Source organism: Anabrus simplex, chromosome 1 (assembly GCF_040414725.1).
Source record: "Anabrus simplex isolate iqAnaSimp1 chromosome 1, ASM4041472v1, whole genome shotgun sequence".
NCBI lineage: Eukaryota > Metazoa > Arthropoda > Insecta > Orthoptera > Tettigoniidae > Anabrus > Anabrus simplex.
Window position 1 is genome coordinate 176,400,254 of NC_090265.1, and position 23,614 is coordinate 176,423,867.

Here is a 23,614-nt window from a genome sequence, read left to right on the forward strand (position 1 = left end):
TGGGGTGAAACTCCGGAATTTCATGACTGAAAAGGCCTGAAGATCGTGATATCTTAATATTTACAATCTGTTAAATTAAATTAAGGCTTCCTTCTTGAAAATTAATATTTGAAATAACAATAAAATTATCTGGGACAGTGTTCCGGAAATTAGAAGAGAAATAAATAAATAAATAAATAAATAAATAAATAAATAAATAAATAAATAAATAAATAAATAAATAAATAAATAAATAAATAAATAAATAAATAGTTTTGTACAATAATATGCAGCTAATACTTAAAACTCGTACGCAAAACAAACAAATAATTACTCTGGTGACAGGTTCCTAGACAATGGAATAGAGGCGATGTGGTAAGATGGATACTGAAGCTTTCAGCGCGTGGATACTCTAGTTAATTATTGTTTCATTCCGTACACCGGAGTATCTCGTCATCCTGACAAGCAGGAGAGACATAGCACCTCTGTCTACCAGAATGTACTGAAAGTCCTTTCCAATTATAATAATAATAATAATAATAATAATAATAATAATAATAATAATAATCTTATAAATAAAGTTGTAGGGGGTCCGCTGCCTGTAATTTCGTCTGTTTTGCCAATTTTTTAGATATTTATCCGTTTTATGTCAACTCAAGACCGAATCGGTGGTTTTTACTTTTCGTGTCTGTTTGTTTGTTTGTTTGTTTGTTTGTTTGTTTGTTTGTTTGTTTGTTTGTTTGTTTGTTTGTTCCACCATCACGGCAAAACGGCTGGATATATTTCAACCAAACTTCATATTTGGAGTATACTCACCCCGAGGAAGGTTTTTATATGCATTTCATTTTAAAATCTTTGATTAGACGGGGATTTATAGGAAAACCAGAACGGTTTTCCTCCATTTTCTCTTATACTATTGATTTCCTGTAAACTCCGTGGACCGTATGTGAAACGTATCTTCATTATAAACAACTTTTGTTATGTTCATAATTTACCTTACTATTCAAATGACGGAGAAAATTTACTATTTTCTGCGGGTATCATGGTCTGCGTGTGTGACCGACAGACCGACAACGAACGTACAGGTTGCAATGGCAACGTCTCTGACTGCTTGCCAGTAGGGAAGTAATGTATTGCCATTTTCCTCATCATAGTTTTAAATTCATGGTTGTTCCTTGGGTAGAAGGCAAGAGATGGCGTCTATCGGCCATTCTGCGGGATATTGGCGGAATATCGTTGGAGTTTATAACCGTCCTCGAATAGCTTAAGTAATAACACCATTAGTCATCTTATCTGTTGACCTAAGAATGCAATCGCCTAAATTTCTCCTCTGTTACCTCTATCTGATATCCATAACTCACACCAGCATATTTTATTGAGGGGCATTTGATTTTCCAATACATTCACGTGGTATTTACATATTTGTCGTCATCCGGCTGTCCTCAGTTTTAATCCATTTTCTATTAATTTCAACTTTCTTTACTGAATTGTTTTCTTCCTTAATTACACCGTGTGTATGCGAGTGCTAATCCAGAAAGCTTGATACTCTTTCCGTTGAGGAAATATTCTAATCTATGCAAATGTATAACTTTCGGCCCCGGAAAATATCGAAATATGGATGCAATTTTAACGACGGTGCACACCTTCGTTTCGGGATAATTGGTGGCTAATCTGTAAGTTGTGCCGGTTGGCACACGATTTTGGTCTTTCCCTACAACTTTTTGACCTGGGCAAAAAGCCGTTGGAAAGTTCATCTCTTGGGAATCTTATCCCTAAAAAAACCAAACCCCATGGCACTACAGCCCTTTAAGGGCCTTGGCCTACCAAGCGACCGCTGCTCAGCCCGAAGGCCTGCAGATTATGAGGTGTCGTGTGGTCAGCACGACGAATCCTCTCGGCCGTTATTCTTGGCTTTCTAGACCAGGGCCGCTATCTCACCGTCAGATAGCTCCTCAATTCTAATCACGTAGGCTGAGTGGACCTCGAACCAGCCCTCAGGTCCAGGCAAAAATCCCTGACCTGACCGGGAATCGAACCTGGGGCCTCCGAGTAAGAGGCAGGCACGCTACCCCTACACCACGGGGCCGGCAATCTTATCCCTAGTCTGTTTTAATTTTTCCTTTTTTCCGCTACGATTTTGGCTGCTAATTGTAACCGGCATCATTTACATAAGATGTGTCTTACTCTTTATTTTTGGGGCCATGACTTTGATGTAATGGCCTTATGACGCGCCAACTAGAGAGCGAGTTCGTATGGTCCGCTGACTATCCTTCTTCTTTGTTGCGCTACATCGCCTTTCTGGCGTGAGGAGATTCTATTGCCGAGCTTCAAGATGGCTAGAAGGTTGCGGCGTGGGGTCTCCAAAAAGGCCTCTTTTCATCGGGACAAATCGGCGTAAAATGTGAAGGATGAGGGCTAAGGCCCATAATGGTTTTCTTTAAGTTCTATTGAATTCTACTACCTCGTGTGGACGCCTGTTTCTCTATTTTACCTATTTCTAACTCGCCAAGTCAGTAAGTAATGATCAACTCAAACTGACGCCATGGCTTAATTTTCTAGTGATGCTGAAAGAGTAAGTCTATTTACAAGCTATTTATTTATGACCTTTCCACGGGAGTTGGTTTTCATCGTCTCAAATGCCTGGGTAAACTAGTGGATCTGTTCTACGATTTGCATTTCTGGTTGACCTTCATCTGTATTGAACAAAATTATTCAACATGGAAGAACTTACGGCCTATTGACTGTACCTCTTAAATCAACAATGTGCACAAGTAATTTTTTTCTTTCGGCAAAATGTTTGAGGTTTATGGGGAATTGTGGATTAATTTGTTTCGGGTTAAGTTGAAGTTAAAAAGGAAAAGAAAAAGAAATGGTATTTAATATGTAAGGGCTTTCTTATATGGTTGAGATCGCGAGATAATCTCTGTGAATCGGAGACTAGTTGGTTTTAATTTGTGTATTTATTAAAAAAATTTCAGGTCTCTCTTTCGTGGGATTTTCTTGCATTGCCGTTTTGTTTTAACTTTTGCTCGTCCTTCCGATTATTTTGATTGGAATTTTATTTGCTGTGTGTCCGTTCTTATTTTGTGCTATCTTGTTCTTCCTTTCCGTGGGCCGTGTTTTCCTGGGGTTTTTGGAGTAGTCTAATTCGTGTCTGTTACTCGAGTGTGCTGTTTCTACTTCGCGTGTCCTTCTGGGCCTATTGTGATCCGGGTCGCCAGAGAATCTCGCGGTCTCATTTAAACAATTTTCTTTTAATCTACTATCTTTCTGAAGAGAAAATCTGGTTCAAATTAAACTTTAATAATTTTGTCAACAGGGCGTCCCTCGTTTAAGGTATCTTGTTATCATTCCAATATCATTTTATTATGTTATTAGTTTGCCTTTATTCTAATTTATTTTCTTAAATACCTATACTTATGGGTTCAGTGTGGGTGCACCTACCAATTTTGATCTTTTTTTAATTGCTATATGTAAAACTCCCTTTATCAAGGTAACTAAAAGATTTAGTGGTTTTTTAAAAGAAATTAAGCTGTGTCTTTCATACTTCAAACTTTTACCACCCCAAAAACCGCTTGGTTACGGTCCGAATTGCCTCTGATTTTGGGTCCAGTTCCTGAATTGGGTGAGTTTCTACGCTTCCTGTTAAATATTTTTATTGTTTGTGTTATTTCTTGTCTTTGTTTACTGGTACCAGTAATTGCCGGTACGAGCTGGTATCAAAGTCTTATCACAAATCAGAAAGCACAATCGCCTTTCATTTTGGAGAGATCTACAACTTTGGTCCTGTGAACTTTTATCGTATTTCTATTCCTTATACGTTAAATAGAGCTGTATTTCTCGATTTCAAGTTAATTTTGTACTTTCACACGTAGAATATATGTTAACATTAATTTGGCACAGTTATAGGAAAGATAGAATCATGATATTCGGCACGCACATTGGCATGACCAGTGGCAATGTGATAGCAAAATTTTATGATTCTATCTGTCACATGAGTATCACAAATATAAAGTAGTATGCGAAAACTGTACAAAATTTCACACCCAATGATTCTAACTCAATCTAACCCATAAATATAGGAGATGCGAGAAGATGTCGTGGGACCAACCGTGTAGAACACTGAAAGAGGCGTCTGATGGTGAGGTCCGTTTGCAGATATGTCGCAGAGTTTCAAAGCAGTAACTCTCGAAATAAAGGTCTGCACTTCTAGAGTGTGCCTGTACATCGACTATTTTGGCGACAATTCTGTACACTTATCCGTTTCAGGTGTAATAATGACCATCTGCATACTTTTAGCCTTGGTGTATGTTTTTCTGTTTGTCTGTTTGTCTATAACTTGTAAACTACTGGAAATATTTCCACCAAAATCCATATTTAGAATCCACCTGTCCTGGGGTAGGTTTCAGGGCAAATCGATGGCCTAGAATGAAAACCTCGTATCTCACAAAGTTCTTCCTGTCCATTATTTCCCTTAAGACTGGTTACGCCTCCCAGCCTCATATGAATATGCAGTCCATCAGAACAATGTTCGTTGTGTTCTTTATTCCTATGCCGACGTGTGAAGGAAAATGAACCTTACCGTACCGTACTATAGGAAAGTATGTCTGCGTGACGTATTTACTAACTCCTAGAGTATAATTTTTATAAGGTTCATTTTCCTTTACGCGTCAGCATAGGAAAATAAACCCAACGAACATTGTTCTGATGGACTGCATACCCAAATGTGGCTGGGAGGCGTGACCAGTCTTAAGGGAAATAATGGATAGGAAGAACTTTTTGAGATACGAGGTATTCAATCGAGGCCATCGAAATACTGTTTCTAAATCCATGAAATGACTAGGGGGTTTATAAGAAACCGTAACCGTGAATTAGCACTCCCACAAAATGTACACAATCAAACTTAATAGAAATCTACCTGCCTTAATGGAAATTAATTTTTAAACCTTTTTTCTCATGTGCATCATTTCGGTAAGAGGATTTATAAGGGAGATATCATTAACCGGACTTAACTTAAGAACGGGCGCGTGTTGAGCGTATTTCTTACAACTTGAAAACTATTGAAGATATTTCAACCAAACTTTATATTTAGCATTCACCTTTCCAAAGGTAGATTTGAAAGGTCAAGAACATTTCCTGTTCCTGGAATGGACTGGCGGTTTATAGGGAAACGAAATGGTGAATTTACTCTTCCACAATATATACAGTACATGACCAACCTGACTGGAAATCGACCAAATTTGTTGGAAATTAATTTCTAAAACTTCATGTGTATTTTCTCGACAGAAAGATTAATAAGGGAGATATAATGAATGGTCGGTTTTGCAGGGTAAGTCCAGCAGACATAGACCAAAAGGTGTTGTACGTGGAGCAGATTCCTTATTTATCTATATAAGTAAAATCCTAACGACTGTGTGCCTGTATATTGACTATTTTGGCGAAATGTTCGCACAGCTACGCTTTTAAGGGGTAATAATAACAACCATCTGCATAATTTTTTGGTTTAGTTTCCTGAAAGTCCTAATTTTAATCCTCCTCGCCCAAAATCTACATTGCGGCATAATCTGCCAGACGAACAAGAAAGCAAAAATTTGGCAATATTATACGTTTTAGCCTGTAACGGACAGAACATTTCCAAGATCTTTAAATTTTTCACTTTTTTCCCCGAAGAATATCGAAATATGGAGGCAATTTTAAATGGTGCAGATCTTCGCGAAGTCCTATCACATAAGGGAAGGCACAATCTCCGTTCAATTTGGAGTGATCTACAACCTTGATCTTATGACTTTCTGTTGTATCTGTATCCATTTTACGTTTGATTTTTGTCTATTTCTCGATGTTAAGTAAATCTGGACTTTTCTCATGCATAATTCATACTTTCAATCACTTATAAGAAAGATAGAATCATCAAACCCTACACGAAAATTGGCCCACCCAGTAGCCATATGTGAGCCAAATGCTATGTATGTAGCTGTCACATAATTATCTGAAAAGTAATGCAATGTGAGATAATCTTACAAAAATTTTACCCTATTCAACGTTTCTAACTCAATCTGACCCATGAATAGATCAGATATCATACGACCAGCTATTTAGGCCGCTAAATCTGACGTCTTATGGTACAATCCTTTGTCGATATGAGGTACCGTTTTGCAGCAGTCAATCTGTAAATGAAGGTCTGCAATATTTTAAGCATGCATATACTTTCGTATGTCGACCTATATGTATTCACTGATGTCGTGTTGTAACGATCGAGAAAGGGTGTGTTTTTTATTGTAATCAGTACTCCCCACACCGACTTTGACTGGCAGCGGAAATGGGGTCCTTCTCCAACAACTGTGTAACTGGCGTTAGTAAGGAAGGCCTACCATTGTAGTGAATAATTTACTTCTCGATTTTACTTGCAGAAGGCAAGGGAGCATGCATTGTTGCTTAAAAGTCCCCTACCCGATTGTGTTTGGCTTTAGACAAGGGTACCCGCCCTTATAAACAAATGTATCCATCTAAAATGTGACTGGTATCAGGCATAGTGGCCTGCTATTTTAATGGAAACTCACTAACTTGGTGTGACTGGTAGTAAGCTGGCTGGCTGTAGGAAATTGGGCCTGTCATTATAATTATAACCGCACAACTCAATTTCAACTGGTGATAGGGAAGTTGCCAAACATTCTAATGAAAACTGTAATCTCTCTGGAATTAGGAAAGGGGGCCTGCCATTGTAACGAAAACTCCCAAATCGATTGTGACAGCGCAGTAGGCGATGGGGCCTGCCATTATAATGAAAACTTCCACACTCGATTGTGAATGGCAGTAGGCAAGTGAGCCTGACGTTATCATCACAAATCCGTAAAAAGCACTTTACATTGGAAACACCGTATTGGGAACCTCTCCATGCTGTTTCTCGGATAACGGTAAGAGACATGCCATTTTAAAACAATCTTATTTACTGTATGTACAGTATTTACTTCGATATTCGAATACAATGTAGAATACCGTAGCGAAGCACGGGTACATTTGCTAGTAATGATAATAATAATAATAATAGTAATAGTAATAGTAATAATAATAATAATAATAATAATAATAATAATAATAATAATAATAATAATAACGACAGTTGGTTGAAGACAGTTAAAATGAGGATAAAATTCAATGCTCTAACTCACGATTTTCATCCATTTGTTTTGATTCGATTTGTTTATTTATCATTAATAGAGTCAATGTTCCTCCAATAATAAATACAAACAATAAGAGGACTAACGATAATTATGTAACAAAGCAATACATATATGTTTACGAACACGTGCAGGAGAAGAGAACATGGATGGAGAGAAGTATACGTACATTTAAAATGAATGATAGATAACAGATGGAAACTTAACGTTCATTTGCTAAATACTCAGATTCGGCAGAGTAAGAGAACGTAATATGAGCTTAGACAAGGTTTGCGGTCCGAATATCGTTCAAATGCCTCAAAAGGATTCCCCCTTCACTTACATTTATGATTCGAAACAAAATGTATCGAAGTCTACGGGACATGAACATTATCAATTACTAGAGATCGAAGTTTTCCACGAATACAATGTACTTCCTTCTCTTATATTGTCGTTCGAATGTGAACATTGAATTGAGACCAATGGGAATGACCGCGGAGATTACCACCTGATAAATAATTATAGCGAAACTTCGTTAAGTTACTTTCATCCAGTTGAGCCTGGATGAAGACTTCGAATTCGAGTTTTCGGTTCATACCTTCTTAAAATACCCTGATTCACTTTATCACTCATACTGTCAGTAGGGACTGTGTAATAAATCCATGGTATCTCCTGCTTGTCTTAAAAAGCAACTTAAGCCCCGGGGACTCTCAATATGGGAGTGGGAGTAGGATACCAAGGTGCCTCTCACTGAAGCAAGCATCACTTTGACTAATTTTGGCCAGTTCCCTTTTGACACCGCTGATATAAGGTTCGTTAGGCACAGGCAGTTTTTCATCTTCATACACTTCTTGGCCTGTTATTTTACTGATGTATTCTTTCTCCCAAGTGTCGGACAGATTAAATTTTTCCTCTGATTTATGTTAAGATAGGATCGTTATCTATCTGCACTTCCTTTAAAACCAATAAAAATTACCACTACCATCCCCTTTATCACAGCCTGGGTCTAATCCTACAAAGCAGGATAAAATGTCAACCAGCTCAGTCACTAGACAGCATTTAAATTTATATCTTATTCCCGCTGCATTATTGACACACAGTGTGTTTTATAAGGAGCCACAAATACTTGTGTGTAATATTCTTGGGGGTTGATCGTCCTAACTAACAACCTAAATTCTGGAACTCTCTCCCAGTTTCTACCTTGAACTTCGCAATCTCTCTAGAGGGACGTCCCTTGATGGTATGCTGTCTAGCCTGCTGTAAATGCATAAAGCTTTATTCAAGATAGACATTTTACATTACATATTGTGTTCATTTCATAGTAAATTATAGTAAAACCTGTTATCATTATCATTCTTAGAAAAATCCCCAATATTAACTCGGATGGATACTGGAGATCATTATGTATGTATTTTGTGATATTTACAGAAATAACCTGTGGATGTCAGGAAGAGGCTAGACTTTTACGGATGAAAGACAAAAAGAAAGTGAAATTATGGCCAATGATTTAAAAAATTAGACTGATGCTTGTATGTACATTTAATCTCTAAACGACACAAGGGGTTAATGCATAGTACTTTTAGTGCATCCTTTACGGTACCGGTAAGACATAATTACTAATTCACTCCCTGACACTCCCTATCTTTAACTACTGCGACACTGTGCTAACTTAAATAACACACGACAGTGACAAGAAGTAGGACTGGAGTCCTAAAAGCTGCATAAGGTATACAGAGTAGTCAGAAACAACGTGAAACAGGTATATAGGCATTAGAGGGTTGGACATATTGATAAATAATTGGAAAAAATAGAAATCTCGCGCTGCTGTCATTTTATCACCTTCTGAAGTTAGACAATCAGATCGCTTAGCGGGCGACTTCAGATGGGCTTTGCGAGGCGGTGTTGCTAAATAAACACGTGGCTTATGACAGACCTAAGAGCACCAATAGAAGATATAAACTTCCCCAGAGGACGCTGTAACGCTCATATACTGGGTTCGCATTATTTCCTTCCAACCTGTATAATCTGAAAATGATTCACAAAGAACACTCTATGAGGAGCTGTATTGGCTTCGAGTACAACCGCGCCGTGAATGTCACATGTTTTCACTTCTGCACAAAATACCGTACTGTCCCAACAATACTTCATTTCTCCGTACCTCTTGGCCTGTCATGACTAAAATACGAGATCTGGTTCCAATTTTACGACGGCACTGCTGCTTATAACCGTTCTTTAATAATCCCCGTGCACAGATCAAATCTCCTCACTACAAACATTGTAGACGTTGTTTCTCACTGTAAGTTACGGTGGCTTACCGAGGATGAGATGATATTTCACCAAGACGAATACCACGCAATGTTTGTTTTTCTAACCCATAATCCCGTTTCAAGGTACGAGGTTGGAAATGACGTGGGATGAATTTATGTGGCACGTTTTACTTCTGGGATGACGTTCCTGTCGACAACCTCAGTTGACGCGCTAATGAAGATGAAATGAATGATTGTGAAATAAACTGGGTAAATGGGGTGGAAGGAATCAGCTGTCACATATGGACTGGAACTATCCTGTCACATGCCAGGAAGTGAAAATGGGAAATCACAAACAAATAAATACATTCTTAAGACAGCAGTCGGTGGGGTTCGAACCCACGCGTCCCCCGAGTGCAGAATATGGCTCCGCTCGGTACCATCCAGTGTATGAAGTATTTTTAAATGAAATTCATTTCGCTCTGATTCGTATTGTATGTAAATCTGAACGACCATTTGAAGGAAAGGAAAGTTGATGTGATCTAAGGGACATTGGTAAGACTGACTTGGGAATAATGTCTATGTAAAATGGCGAACTAATAGAATAGACAACACACCTTGAATGAATTATTATTATTATTATTATTATTATTATTATTATTATTATTATTATTATTATTATTATTACTTTCTTACAATTTGCTTTACGTTGCACCGGCACAGATAGGTTTTATGGCGTCCGGGTTCGAACCCGCTATCTCCCGATTGCAAGCTCACAGCTGCGTAACCTTAACCACTCGGCCAACTCACTCGCTAAGTATTATTAAGAACGGGGCATTTATTTACATTATAAGGATATAGCTATGTTGGTATTACACATGTATACATTAAATTTCAAATGGCAAAACACGGCTGCAGGAAGGTGAGAAAGGATTTTGATTCTGTGTAAGTTACAGAATCTAGATGAAGGTGTAACGTTTCTTCAGTATCATATATTTATTTATTTCCGAAACCAAATTAGGAGTGTCTTATCCGCCAACTTTCTACCCACATGACCGAGATCCCAGATTGAACTTTTCACGTTGACTATCATTTGTCATCACAAATGATATCCGTCCTTACACCTGAGAAAAAAATCAATTACGTCACGGGAAGGAGGCTCCGGTGACCTCAGGAATAACTGGAATAAGATGCAGGAAGTTTTATGGGAGAGCACGATTACTATGGTGGCTTATGTGTTAGCCTTCATTTGGATGGTTGAGGTTCGAATATCGATGAATCTTGGGGTGAAATTTTCAACTGAAAAGCCACATGATGTCAAGAAGGGCATCAGGAATCGAATCCTGAGCAAAAGCCGAATGTGATAGGGGCATGGTTTCCGAGTGTCATCGTAAATAATTTGTCACCGTGGTGGTCGTGTTTCGAGTATCGGACAATACACGTGGTATATTCCACGTTTCTGGTTTGGATTCAACATAAACCACAGTTACTGTAGCTATTATCACGTTATCAAAAGTAAGGTGTAGCGTCACGTAAGACTTGTTTTCGACATCGATAGTGAATCAGAGTGGCTCCATAAATGATCAGGTTAAACCGAAGAAAGATTTTTGATTGTTTGTAGTTTACATTGATCATTATCGGAAAGCCTCAAAATACGCATGGTAAGATAAGTTTTTTTTATATATATATATCTTGTTAGTGTTTTGATTTATGATCTACTGTGGCTGCTCCGGGATACATGCATTGTGTAAAGTGGGTGACAACCATGACATGTGAGGTAAAGCAGGAGTTGTTTTCTTTTAATTACATTTAGGCTCTTCCGATAGACCTTTCCACTGGTTTCCACTCTTGTTACCTTCTGCCCTTAATAGTATGTTTTAGATTTTGAGTCTGAAAGTACAGTTCATAACCTCGACCTTCATTATTTATCCCTTTCGAGAGCCGATATTATTTTTATGCCATTAGATCAGCTCGCATTGATATTAAACTGATAATCAGGTTACTTGACCAGTAGCGCTGTCCAAAGTAGATGTGTTTCCGCGACAGTAATTGTTGGCAACTTTACTTCAATGGACTGGTTTGCCTCATTCAATTTCCAAAATTCTACCTTATAAAACAAACCATTGTCCGATACGGAGACACAATACTAAAGGTGTATAGTTATTTGCGTGTTTCCTGTTGTTCTCAATATATCACAAAATTACACGTATCAGAATTAGTTTGCTATAAAAAAGAGCTTTCTCCTTAATCTCCGGCCATCGGAAATTAAAGAAAATATTATTATTCATCACCTGTGGTCCGCTTTATGACCATCATGGAGTAATTCTCCCTATTTTGTGTTTCATGTATCAGAGATGCCGTACGCGTATGTCAAACCAGTAACGGATGTCCCGCGCTCGGGGCATTTATTTTCCATTCTATTGCATTACATTCTATATTCTTGGTGATAAGCATTGTGATTCCTGTACGTTCGATGGTGCATCAGTCCCATTTTCTTGTTCAGTTGCGAACTATCTCACTTCCCACGTTTCACCTCATATGTCAATTGTAACTTCGTAGCACGTTCTTGGTTCTTCTCTTCAGTTGGTAAGAGGAAATGCGTGTTCTACGCTACAACAGCAATAGTTATTTTTGAGGATACAACCAGTCTCTGTAAATGAACTGAATTGAACTGCATTTACTGAGCATTCAATTGTCACTGAAATAGCGATTATTTTACATTAGATACGGTTCATAAAATTACACTTACCGAATTATTATTTTTTAACTAAATTCAATTTTAATCTTCAAATAAGCTTATATGAGCACTATCAATTACTTCCCGCTCCATCCGCGTTGACAAGATTTTGAGAACCCAAACGATTGTGTCCTTTATGTTTCGTAAGATACCACTAAGTGGAATGCAAAGGTAGACCAGTTATGGCTGTTGCAGAGCGAAATTGATTTTAGTAAAACCTATGGGTTAAATATTTTATGCCAGAGGTTAAACTAAAATTCGGAGGCGTAATATTTCGATGGCTTTCTTTAAAAACCTCGTCAGTCCGAATACTCTTCCTATCCATTATATTCCTTAAGACTGGTCACGCCACCCAGGCCCATATTTATATGCAGTCCAAAAGAATAATTTTCATTATGGTCATTTTCCTCTGCCAATGTGTAAAGGAAAATGAACCTTAAATACATTATACTGTAGGAGTGTGTAAATTTGCCATGCAATCAACATCCCTACAATACGGTACGTTAGGGTCCATTTTCCTTTAGACATTAGCAAAGGAAAATGAACACAGCGAAAATTATTCTGATGGACTGCATACAAATATATGACAGGGAGGCGTGGCCAGTCTTAAGGGATATAATAGATAGGAAGAACATTTGGAAATACGAGGTTTTAAAAGAAAGCCATCGATTTCTAATGCCGTGCTGAAAACAGTGAAGTGAAGGCTTCAAAAGAAGAGCAAACGGGTATAGAGCATTTCCTGTCAGCAGAAGGAGTGAGGGGAACGAACATTCATCGATGAATGGCACAAATGTACGGAGAACACTGCATGTCCGTTGCAAGGGTGAAGACATGGCACAGGCGATTCAGGGGAGGACGCATGTCGTTGGCCGTTGATGCACAGTTTGAAACGCCGCACCGCATTACCGATGCCATTGTCCAGCAAGTGGAGGCCCTCAGTTTGTAATACGGGTGAGTCACGGTAGCAGCCATTGCCGCAGAGGTCGGCATAAGCGTCGGAAATGTTCACGCCATCATTAAGGACAGATTGAAATTTCGCTAAAAGTGCGTCCATTGGGTGCCACACAGTTTTCAACCAGCACAGAAAGCATGTCAAATGGACCTCTCTCTTGAACATTTGCTGCGCTGTTCCAAGGAAGGTAATGAGTTCCTGCCACGAGTGGTCGCCGTAGACGAGGCACGGTGTCATCACTTCGAACTCGAGTCAAAGCGACAAAGTCTCCAGTGCAAGAATGCAGGGTCCTCGCCACCCAAAATTTCCAATGTGAGCTAAAAAAGGCTCTGAGAGGCAAACGATTTACCTCGGACACTGACGCCAAGCAGCACGTTCGGACCTCGTTTACAGCGCAGCCTCAGGAATTTTACAAGACGCCCATTCACCACAGTTGTACAAGTGCCTCAACAGTGCTGGGGAATACTTTTGAAATAACGGTAAAGGTTTTCATTTCATCGGCTCCAGCTCGTTTCGTTTTAATGGCTTTTATAATAATATATCTAGCCCTACGCCATGGGCCTGTTTTATATACGTATTATTATTTACGATCCATTCTACTGCCATGTTTCATATCGTCGCTGGAAAGGTAAAAGTTTGTATTCCACAAAGCTCTTCCTATACATTACGTATTTACGCACTCCTAGTGTACAATGCATGTAAGGTTCATTGTCGTTTAATCGTCGACATAGGTAAACGAACACAACGGACATTGTTCTGATGGACTGCGTATCCATATGTGGCTGGGATGCGTGACCAGCCTTAAGGATAATAATTGACAGGAAGAGCTTTGTGGAATACAACCTTTTACCTTTCCAGCGACGATATGAAAGACTATGATGTGTTCATATCGTCACGTAAAGATCATTGCCATTGCAGAAAATCGCATTTCAACAAACCACAGACCTCAATTAGAATCGAACGGATTACACCACTGACGATGGCTTTATTTATTAATGCATTGTTCTAAAGTGTACTATTTTTCAAGTGATATTCTCGATTTTTTAGGAAATAGTTTATCTCACAGTTTGGAACGTTATGCCGGGTCTTAATTTTTCTTATACAATCTCGCAGGCAGTGCTCCAAAAGCTGCTGGTGCTCGAATTGTTTTGTCTCAAGTGTGCTCCATTCTCCCCCGTGAGAGATGTCACCGACTGAGCTAATGCCTAAGTGATGGATATCGACAGGTCTGTAATTACGAACTACAGTCAAGTTATTTCTTCCCTCTGATTGGACTTCAATGATGTACATACTAGTTACTGCGTAATTGTCATTGACGAATTACACTTTTGTAATTACAACAGTAATGTCATTTAGCGTAGATGAGTGGCAGTAGAAGAACCAGAGCACGGTCAGTGCTACGTAATTGTTAATAAGTTTTGAGAGCTTGGGAAATCGTCCCTTCCGGCTCACGATGTCACAGCCATTCAGGCCTAAGGAAGTCATACCTGTTCTCACCAATTCTCTTGAGATCCCTCTTTCCCTTTTTCTTCGAACAGCCATCTTCACTGTCATCCTGATCTATAGTGGCTGATAGAAACACGACATTTGACCTTGTAAAAACAAACTCAATAACATCAGTCAAATTTAGTGAATCATTAGTTATCATAGCTCATGCGGTAAAATGTACATGTCTCAAATGATTAAACATTATATCTTCTGTCATGTTTCTTATGTACTTGGTTCGATGAATTTAATATTTATGGAAACATTCGAAATTTGTGAAAATTGTAAAGGTCACGATTATTTCCTGTTATTATTCCTCTTATAGTAAAAATGTATAGAACTTAACTTCTAACGCTTGACTATGGTTCGGGGTAAAATGAGAGTGTATGTACAGCAGTCAGTATTTCAATGTTTTCGTATATCAGAATTTGCATGGTTGAATTTTTAGTGGCACATCACTCATCCATGTAGTTATGAAGAAACATAAATCGTTTAACTACAAAAGTACTTATGTTGAACATGGCAAACTGAACAACTTGTTCAGTGATATTAATATCATACTTGTCAGGGTCGATGAAGAGAATTATTGTGTCAGAGGATAAAGTTGAAGAGTTCACTTCCTCTAACTGCTTCAGGCTAGTTCACAGTAATGCATTTCCGAAAAGTTACCAAGATATAAAATCTACAGTTGGTAAAGTAAATTATCTCCTGATCGACCCACAAAAATAAAATAAAGTGCCGAAGAATCTTAACCCTGGACGAATGTACGGTCTGCCGAAACTACACAAACCTGAAATTCCCATCCGACCAATAGTGTCATGAACTCCCTCACAAAAATCAGCGCTCAGAGTGAATACTATATTCCGAGAGAAAACTCCGTTCAGACCTAAACATAGCATTAAAGAGTTCATCTCTAAATACAGAATGTCCCAGCCCCATCTTCGAATAAATGAGAGTATTTTGATGTTAAACACTTGTTCAAGAATATTTCACTCTCTTAAATCCTCTTTCTTGCTGAAAGCATGATTGAAACCTCTTGGGTTCCTTCAATGGTAAAAGCGGATTTGTGTGACCTTCTCTTTAACTATGTCAAATATAATTTGTATGCGTTTAATGAACAATACTACGAACAACTTGCTGAGATATTTATGAAAAAACCTGAGGGAAATATTATTTCGTTACATTGATGACATAATCTGCTTGTTAAATGTTGAACATTAATTTATTGAAACCACCTATTCAATACTGGTTAAGTCTTTATGACTATAACAATGCCATTACATTAAATTTGAGTATGGTACATGTTTCGCCTGGCATAGCAGGCATCATGAGCCATTAATTCTATCTCCAAGTCAGAGCTCTGAGCGGGTGCTATTTTAGGATTAATCATAGTCAATAGACCTCAATAGACTTCAGTAGACTTCAATAGACTATAATGCCTTCCCAGCATCAGCATTTTCTCCATTTGACAGGATATGAATAAGACATTCCATTGAAACTTCAAGACAAGTTCAACCAGTTCAGTTCCAAAATGTACCATAAGTTTGTATATATATTATGTAAATTGTTGTAAAAATAATGTTTAAGAATAGTTCTAGCATATGTTAATCTCCAATAAGTTGTAAAAATGTACACATGATTTAATTCCACTTGCAGCGAGCCGTTCTCTTTACCGACATTATGAAAGTTAACAGTCAATATATTCCATTAAATGTGAACATGAGTAAAATGTCACTTTATAACTTTAAAACATGGACGGCTTAATCTCTCCTTTGCAATGTTAAATAAATAATATTGACTATGATTAATCCTAAAATAGCACCCACTCAGAGCTCTGACTTGGAGATAGAATTAATGGCTGAAGATGCCTGCTATGCCAGGCGAAACATGTACCATACTCAAAGTTCATGTAATGACATTGTTATAGTCATAAAGACTTAACCAGTATTGAATAGGTGATTTCAATAAATTAATGTTCAACATTTAATAATTGATTTTCAATACGGTCAAAATGAAAATAATCACTTGTAATAATCAGCTTGTGTAAAGGTACCAACCATCAACTTTAGTTTCTAAATTGCTTTCATTCCTTCTTGCAGTTTACTCTTGAAACTGAAAGCAATTTCAAATTAAAAGTTGTTTAAGTATTGACCACTCTCAAAATATCAACACCTTTAGCACCTACAAGAAACCTACTTCTACGAATTTAATACTCGTATATTATTTTGCCAACAACAGACTTCTCACTTCCTTTTCACAATTAATCCGTTAAGGTCTGGATTGTTTACAGATGCCCAGCTCAGAGAGCAAATCTCTCTGTCAGTCCCAAGGTCCCAGATTGCAGTTAAATAGTCATTGGTCGTCTCTTCAACGATGCCACAAGCACTACACATCTGGGTGAATGATTCCCACTCCACTTTATACAGAATGATCGGAAAGAACGTGAACAGAATATATGATCGTTAGAACGTTGGTCATACTGATAGTTATTTGAAAAAATTACGGCGTTGTCATTTTATCATCTGCTGAAATAATTCAATCTGATCGCTTCGCTGGCTGATTCAAATGGGCTTTAAGAGGCGGTGTTGGTAAATCTGCACGCTGCTTGTTCGGGCTTGAGAGCCATCACAGGAAATGAGCATCAAACACTAACACACCGTGGATTTCAGCCAATGCAACCGTAGCGTGCTTGCTATAGGCCAAGCCCATCAACAGGGAGGTCCTTATCCAGGATCCTACCCTGGAGTATTTTATTTCTTCTACACCCGGTTCACGCTGTTTGCGACCACCCTGTAAAATCCCAGTCCTTTATATTTTTGGATGTATAAAACATGGCATTGAAATCTGTAGATTTTATCACTTTGTTACAGTTTACGAGGAACTATTTACGAATTTTTGTTTTTTTTTTAACTTCCTGGAAGCGATATACCAGTGAAAGATAATATGCAATAGTTGATGACAGTATTTTTTGTTCAGCTTTCAGAAAAGGGGTGCCGGCAAGTAAATCCATATTATTCCTCAATTCAGTATCCTTTGTTTCCTCGTGAAATATTACTTCATACAAGATGTCTCGGTAAGGAATATCGATGGCCTAGAATGAAAACCTCGTATCTCACAAAGTTCTTCCTGTCCATTATTTCCCTTAAGACTGGTTACGCCTCCCAGCCTCACATGAATATGCAGTCCATCAGAACAATGTTCGTTGTGTTCTTTATTCCTATGCCGCCGTGTGAAGGAAAATGAACCTTACCGTACCGTACTATAGGAAAGTATGTCTGCGTGACGTATTTACTAACTCCTAGAGTATAATTTTTATAAGGTTCATTTTCCTTTACGCGTCACCATATGAAAATAAACCCAACGAACATTGTTCTGATGGACTGCATACCCAAATGTGGCTGGGAGGCGTGACCAGTCTTAAGGGAAATAATGGATAGGAAGAACTTTTTGAGATACGAGGTATTCAATCTAGGCCATCGATATGCTACTTTGAAATCATTGAGTGGATATTGGCTTCAGAATTAGTGTGCAGAGGTGATCCCACAGAGCTCCCTGTACTGCATTCATGGCTACTGATTTAAGTGTATTGAGGTTCTACTGTAATTCAAGTAAACTAATGAATTGCCGTATTCCTGTAGTTCATGCTATCATCTGTGTTCTCTGCATTTATTACGGAGTTTAGGTAGCCCTTTAAGTAGTTCGTAGCCGCACTCACTTGTATCCAATTGTGTCCCGTAAAAGCTCGTTTAATATACAATCTGTAGCTGGGTAAGACAATGCTGGGAATAGTGGTGCACCCTGGATGACGCCTCTTAGAAAATTAATTAGAGTAGTTCTGTGTCCGGTATGTTCTACTATGATTGTGTAGCCTGTGTGTAAATCTGATATACTGCTTAACCCAGAGTACTAGCACGTCGTAGTTTTTACGAGGCAGTTTGACAACATAGTCTGCTCTTCCAAAAAGGGACGTTCCTGTGCTACCTTCAGCTGAAAGCAAGCTGCATTCTTAGACTTCTTTATCCGTGATCCCGGTAGTTTTGAAAGTAGTAATTTGTCACTGTAGTCGTCAAATTTACGACCCGTTAGTATTACTGCATGTTTATGTTGTGTGAGATTTAAATGAAGTTCCCTTTGCTTTTCTGTGTAGTGTCGGAAACAGATTAGGGTTTTCTCGAAAACAGTGCTAAATCAACTCTAAGTACTTTCCAAGTATGCCCACTACTTTTGAGAAGACTGGCGACCAATTTCTCTGGACACGGACACCGCGCTCTGTGTGCCGTACATCTCGCAATGTGCTTTGCTTTGTGAGACAAATCAAATTAAATTTTAACTTCGTGCTTCTTGAGAATGCTTTACATTACTTCCAGTTGTAAAAGTTATTTATTGATATCATCATAAAATTTAAATAAAATTAGTAATTTTTGTGAGTGATTAGTATTGACGTAACTCCAAGGTGACGCTAGTATTCGAGGATTAATGTTGTTGTTCATTTTACATCCCATAAACCACCTTTACTGTTTTCAGAGTTATCAAGTTGCCGGAAGTTTGTCCCACAAGAGTTCTTTATCTTGCCAGTAAATCTACCGACACGAGGCTGGTGTATTTGAGAACCTTCAAATATCGCCGGACTGATCCAAGTTCCAACCATTCAATTTGGACTTAGAAATCCAGTCCTCTACCGTATGAGATATTCAGTTCTTAAGCATAATAGATACTGGAGATATTTCTAGGGGCCGATGACCTAGATGTTAGGCCCCTTTAAACAACAAGCATCACAAGATATTTCTAGTGTCAGGTTTCTACTGTTCATCTTTCAAAAAAAGAATGCAGGCGAGAAAATCCAAACCATCCTTCATTTCATTATCCTTTGTTTTGTTTTCCCCATGTGGCATACGTACATATGTCCAACACTATCGAACAGTTACTTATGTCCATGAAGGCGGCTGATACTGACACCTTCTTGTCATCAGCTCCCCGAGGTATGCTATCCAAGATGGATATTGATGTAAGTTATTGGGAAAGATGTAAACCACATTTCATTTCAGAGGGAAATTTGTGATACCACGAGCACTTCCGTTTCCTGTGTTTCATATCGTCGCTTGACCGGTAAAAGGTTGTATTCCACAAAGCTCTTCCTATCAATTATTTTCCTTAAGACTGGTCACGCCTCCCAGCCACGTATGGATATGCAGTCCATCAGAACAAATGTTGTTGTGTTCATTTTCCTATGCGCATTTGTAAAGGAAAATGAACCTTACAGTACCGTACTGTAGGAATGTACGTTTGCATTACGTATTTACGCACTCCTAGTGTACAATGCATGTAAGGTTCATTTTCGTTTAATCGTCGACATAGGAAAACGAACACAACGGACATTGTTCTGATGGACTGCGTATCCATATGTGGCTGGGAGGCGTGACCAGTCTTAAGGAGAATAATGGATAGGAAGAGTATTGTGGGATACAACGTTTTACCGGTGGAGCGCCGATATAATTGCTATAAGAGTCCGGCTCCATGGCTAAATGGTTAGCGTGCTGGCCTTTGGTCACAGAGGTCCCGGGTTCGATTCCCGGCAGGGTCGGGAATTTTAACCATCATTGGTTAATTTCACTGGCACTGGGGCTGGGTGTATGTGTCGTCTTCATCATCATTTCATCCTCATCACGACGCGCAGGTCACCTACGGGTGTCAAATCAAAAGACCTGCACCTAGCGAGCCGAACATGTCCTCGGACACTCCCGGCACTAAAAGCCATACGCCATTTCATTTCAATTGCTATAAGAAATTGCATTCTTCTTTAAGAGAACATGTCTCCTTCAGCCACATGCAAAGACAAGCTTCGTTCGCAGAACGTAAATCTATGCATCTAATTAAACCTGAAACATACACATGTCATTTGCACATCGCTGATATATCTCTGAGCATATTATAGAAAAGGGACGAAAGGTCATAGTTCACGTTCTGATGAACTCTGTGCGACATATCGACATTTTATTTCTGGAAGAAATATTTTCTTGGTGTAACATCTGGCACAAGTCACGTCTCATGACCTATTGCCGTATCTCTTGAGACTTTTTGTTATATATGTCACCAACAAGAAACTGGCATTTGTCTACACTAGTCCCAAGATACGCCATTATTTACTACAAATTTATTTTGGAGTACAGTATGAGGAAGAATAAATGTATCACTGGAATATGTCACACAGGAGAATGATTTGGCATGGATGATGGAATCATAGATAATGTCATCATTAATGCGGAACTTAATGATCATTACTAGTGTCAAATAATACAGGGTGACCCGAAAGTCTGTTAACATATGACGAGGTACTTCACGAATATTGAAGGTAGAGAGGTTATAATTGTCACACATGATCGGGAAGGCACGGGGTTTTATTGACACTAAAAAATAAAATACACAAAACGACGACCAACAGATGGCGCTGGACAGCAACACGTTAGTGATGCCGCATGTGACCCATATATGGTAAAAAAAAGGACCTGTCGTGAGGGAGGGCGTCAGATGCGCTCGCAATTGCGGCATGTTGATGTTACCAGAAAAAGCACTTTGAGTGAAGCTTCGTTTAATATATTTTTGTGTCAGTAAAACCGCCAGCCCCATGGTGTAGGGGTAGCGTGCCTGCCTCTTACCCGGAGGCCCCGGGTTAGATTCCCGGCCAGGTAAGGGACTTTTACCTGGATCTGAGGGCTGGTTCGAAGTCCACTCAGCTTAAGTGATTGGAATTGAGGAGCTATATGACGGTGAGATAGCGGCCCAGGTCTAGAAAGCCAAGAATAACGGCCGAGAGTATTCGTCGTACTGACCACACGACATCTCGTAATCTGCAGACCTTCGGGCTGAGCAGCGGTCGCTTGGTAGGCTAAGGCTCTTCAAGGGCTCTAGTACCGTGGGGTTAGGTTAGGTTAAGTCAATAAAACCCCATGACACGCCAATCATATTCCCTGAAGTATTGCCTCGTAAAATGTCAACGGACTTCTGGGTCACTCTGTACGTAACAGACATTGTCTCGATTACGTTAATATAAGAATAAAAAAAGCTCTCAAAGGCAAGGATAATTCATCACTACACAGTTCACTGAAGCTCTTGAAGGAATATAAAGAAATGCATTCCTTTAATCTTAATTTCGGTGTTAACTTGTTTTTTGACGTCATCAGCATACCTTGCCATCTATTCTGTCCCAAACCAACGTAATTCAATGATATTGTATCTGTTACTCCAGAATCGTTACTCCGGAGGCCAGTGACTTCGACGTTTTGACTATAGGGAATGCAACAATTTTATACCTCAGATGTCTATGGAGCCTCATGAGGCAATAAATGTCGATTTTCTTGATAATGTCAAAAAATAAACACGAATGCTCACATTTCTATACATAATCTCGCAAGCTGGACATACCAGGTTTTGATGTTTTAAACCGTAGATAAAAACCTCGTAAATCTGACTTTAAATGTTTTTATGTTTTAATGCATTAATTTACAACGTCGTAAATTCGTGATGTGAACATGAAGTTAGTCATAAAATCTCGTATCCCGAAGTAACCAGAGAGTAGCTCGTATATTCATTTCCAATTATATAATTGTTATTTATAACTGTTTGCATTACAAGGACATTTTCTGTGTGCACTGGTACGGTATTCATTTTGAAAAATTCTAATATCTGTTAAGAAGTTGCCTTCTATCAACATTTTGTCCTTCATGGAAATAGACTTCTGGAGATATGATATTTTTAGAGCGACGTTATTTATGTGAGAATTTAAAACAGGTGTATCTGCTTTTCCAGAAAAAAATAGTCTCTTCTCTAGAGGCCGTTGCCAGGTACGATAGCAAAATTTATCTTGAGTAAAATTGGGCAAGTCATATACCAGTCGTTATCCCTTCATTAGAGAATATTTCGTACCAATAATCAAACTTCTGTCACTACCCCAGCAGAAGATATCATCCTGAACATGCGGATAGAGCCTAAGTACATCTCTGCGAATCCCGAGGTAGAGTAATTATGCAAATTATCAAGAACGTGTGAGACATCAATGCAAACATCGTGTAATGTTTGCAAAGTGTAAAATTTAAAATTACGGCCATTTTACTGCATTATTATTATTGCTGAAAAAATAGAATTATTAAATTTATTAACATCCTTTGCATATGGTAGATACGTCATAAATCCTATATATATAATATAATATCACTCGCAGCCCTCTCCGGTGGCTGCGTCACAGTGAAAACAATTAAAACCAACTCTATAGCATGGGTTGTTTACCCGACAGCAAAGATGCACATTACTGGCGTTTACCCCTATGGGAATCACTTACCACAGAGATTTAACTTCGGTACTTTACAGTTCCTGTGCGTGTTAATTGTTCGTCTGTACGCATGATCAGCACCTGAGGGAAGTGGAACGCACCCGTTTCTGTGTGATGCATGATAGCAAATGACCAGAACACAGATGTTATATATCCTCACAACGACCCGCTAATAATTGAGGTCTTAATGATGGCAGTCCGTTGGTTAGTCAGACTGCATATTCTCACTGGTACACACTTATTTCTAGATCAGACTAAGTCAGGGATAGGAAATTACGGAGGATGGTTTTCACCATCTAATCTACAGCCAGATATTAAGTTTCTTTTCAGAAACGGTTTGTCTCCCAGAAAATGTTCTTTCAAGGAATGAGTGTCATAGGTTTAATGTCGTTAATGTTTGATTGTGTTCTATTGCATTATGATTCCCGGTCCCGTCTTGTTCAGCCGAGATTTCATGCACAGGCTGATTTTTGTTCTTTGATACTTACTTTTGCGTTTGCACTCTAGTGTGTGATTACGTTAGGTTTTAATTTTAGAGTGGTGCTTTGCAATGTATTAGTGGTTTGAGCCCGATAATGCGACGTAATTTTAAATGTCGACCATGGGCGCCCGCAGGATCTTTTCCAGTGGGGGGGGGCACATTAACAATTTTCTTGAATATAAAACCAATATAACGTCAGCAACATTAAATTGTTTACAGAAATTTCCAGTTATAACAGATGCTAGATGACTGTCAGT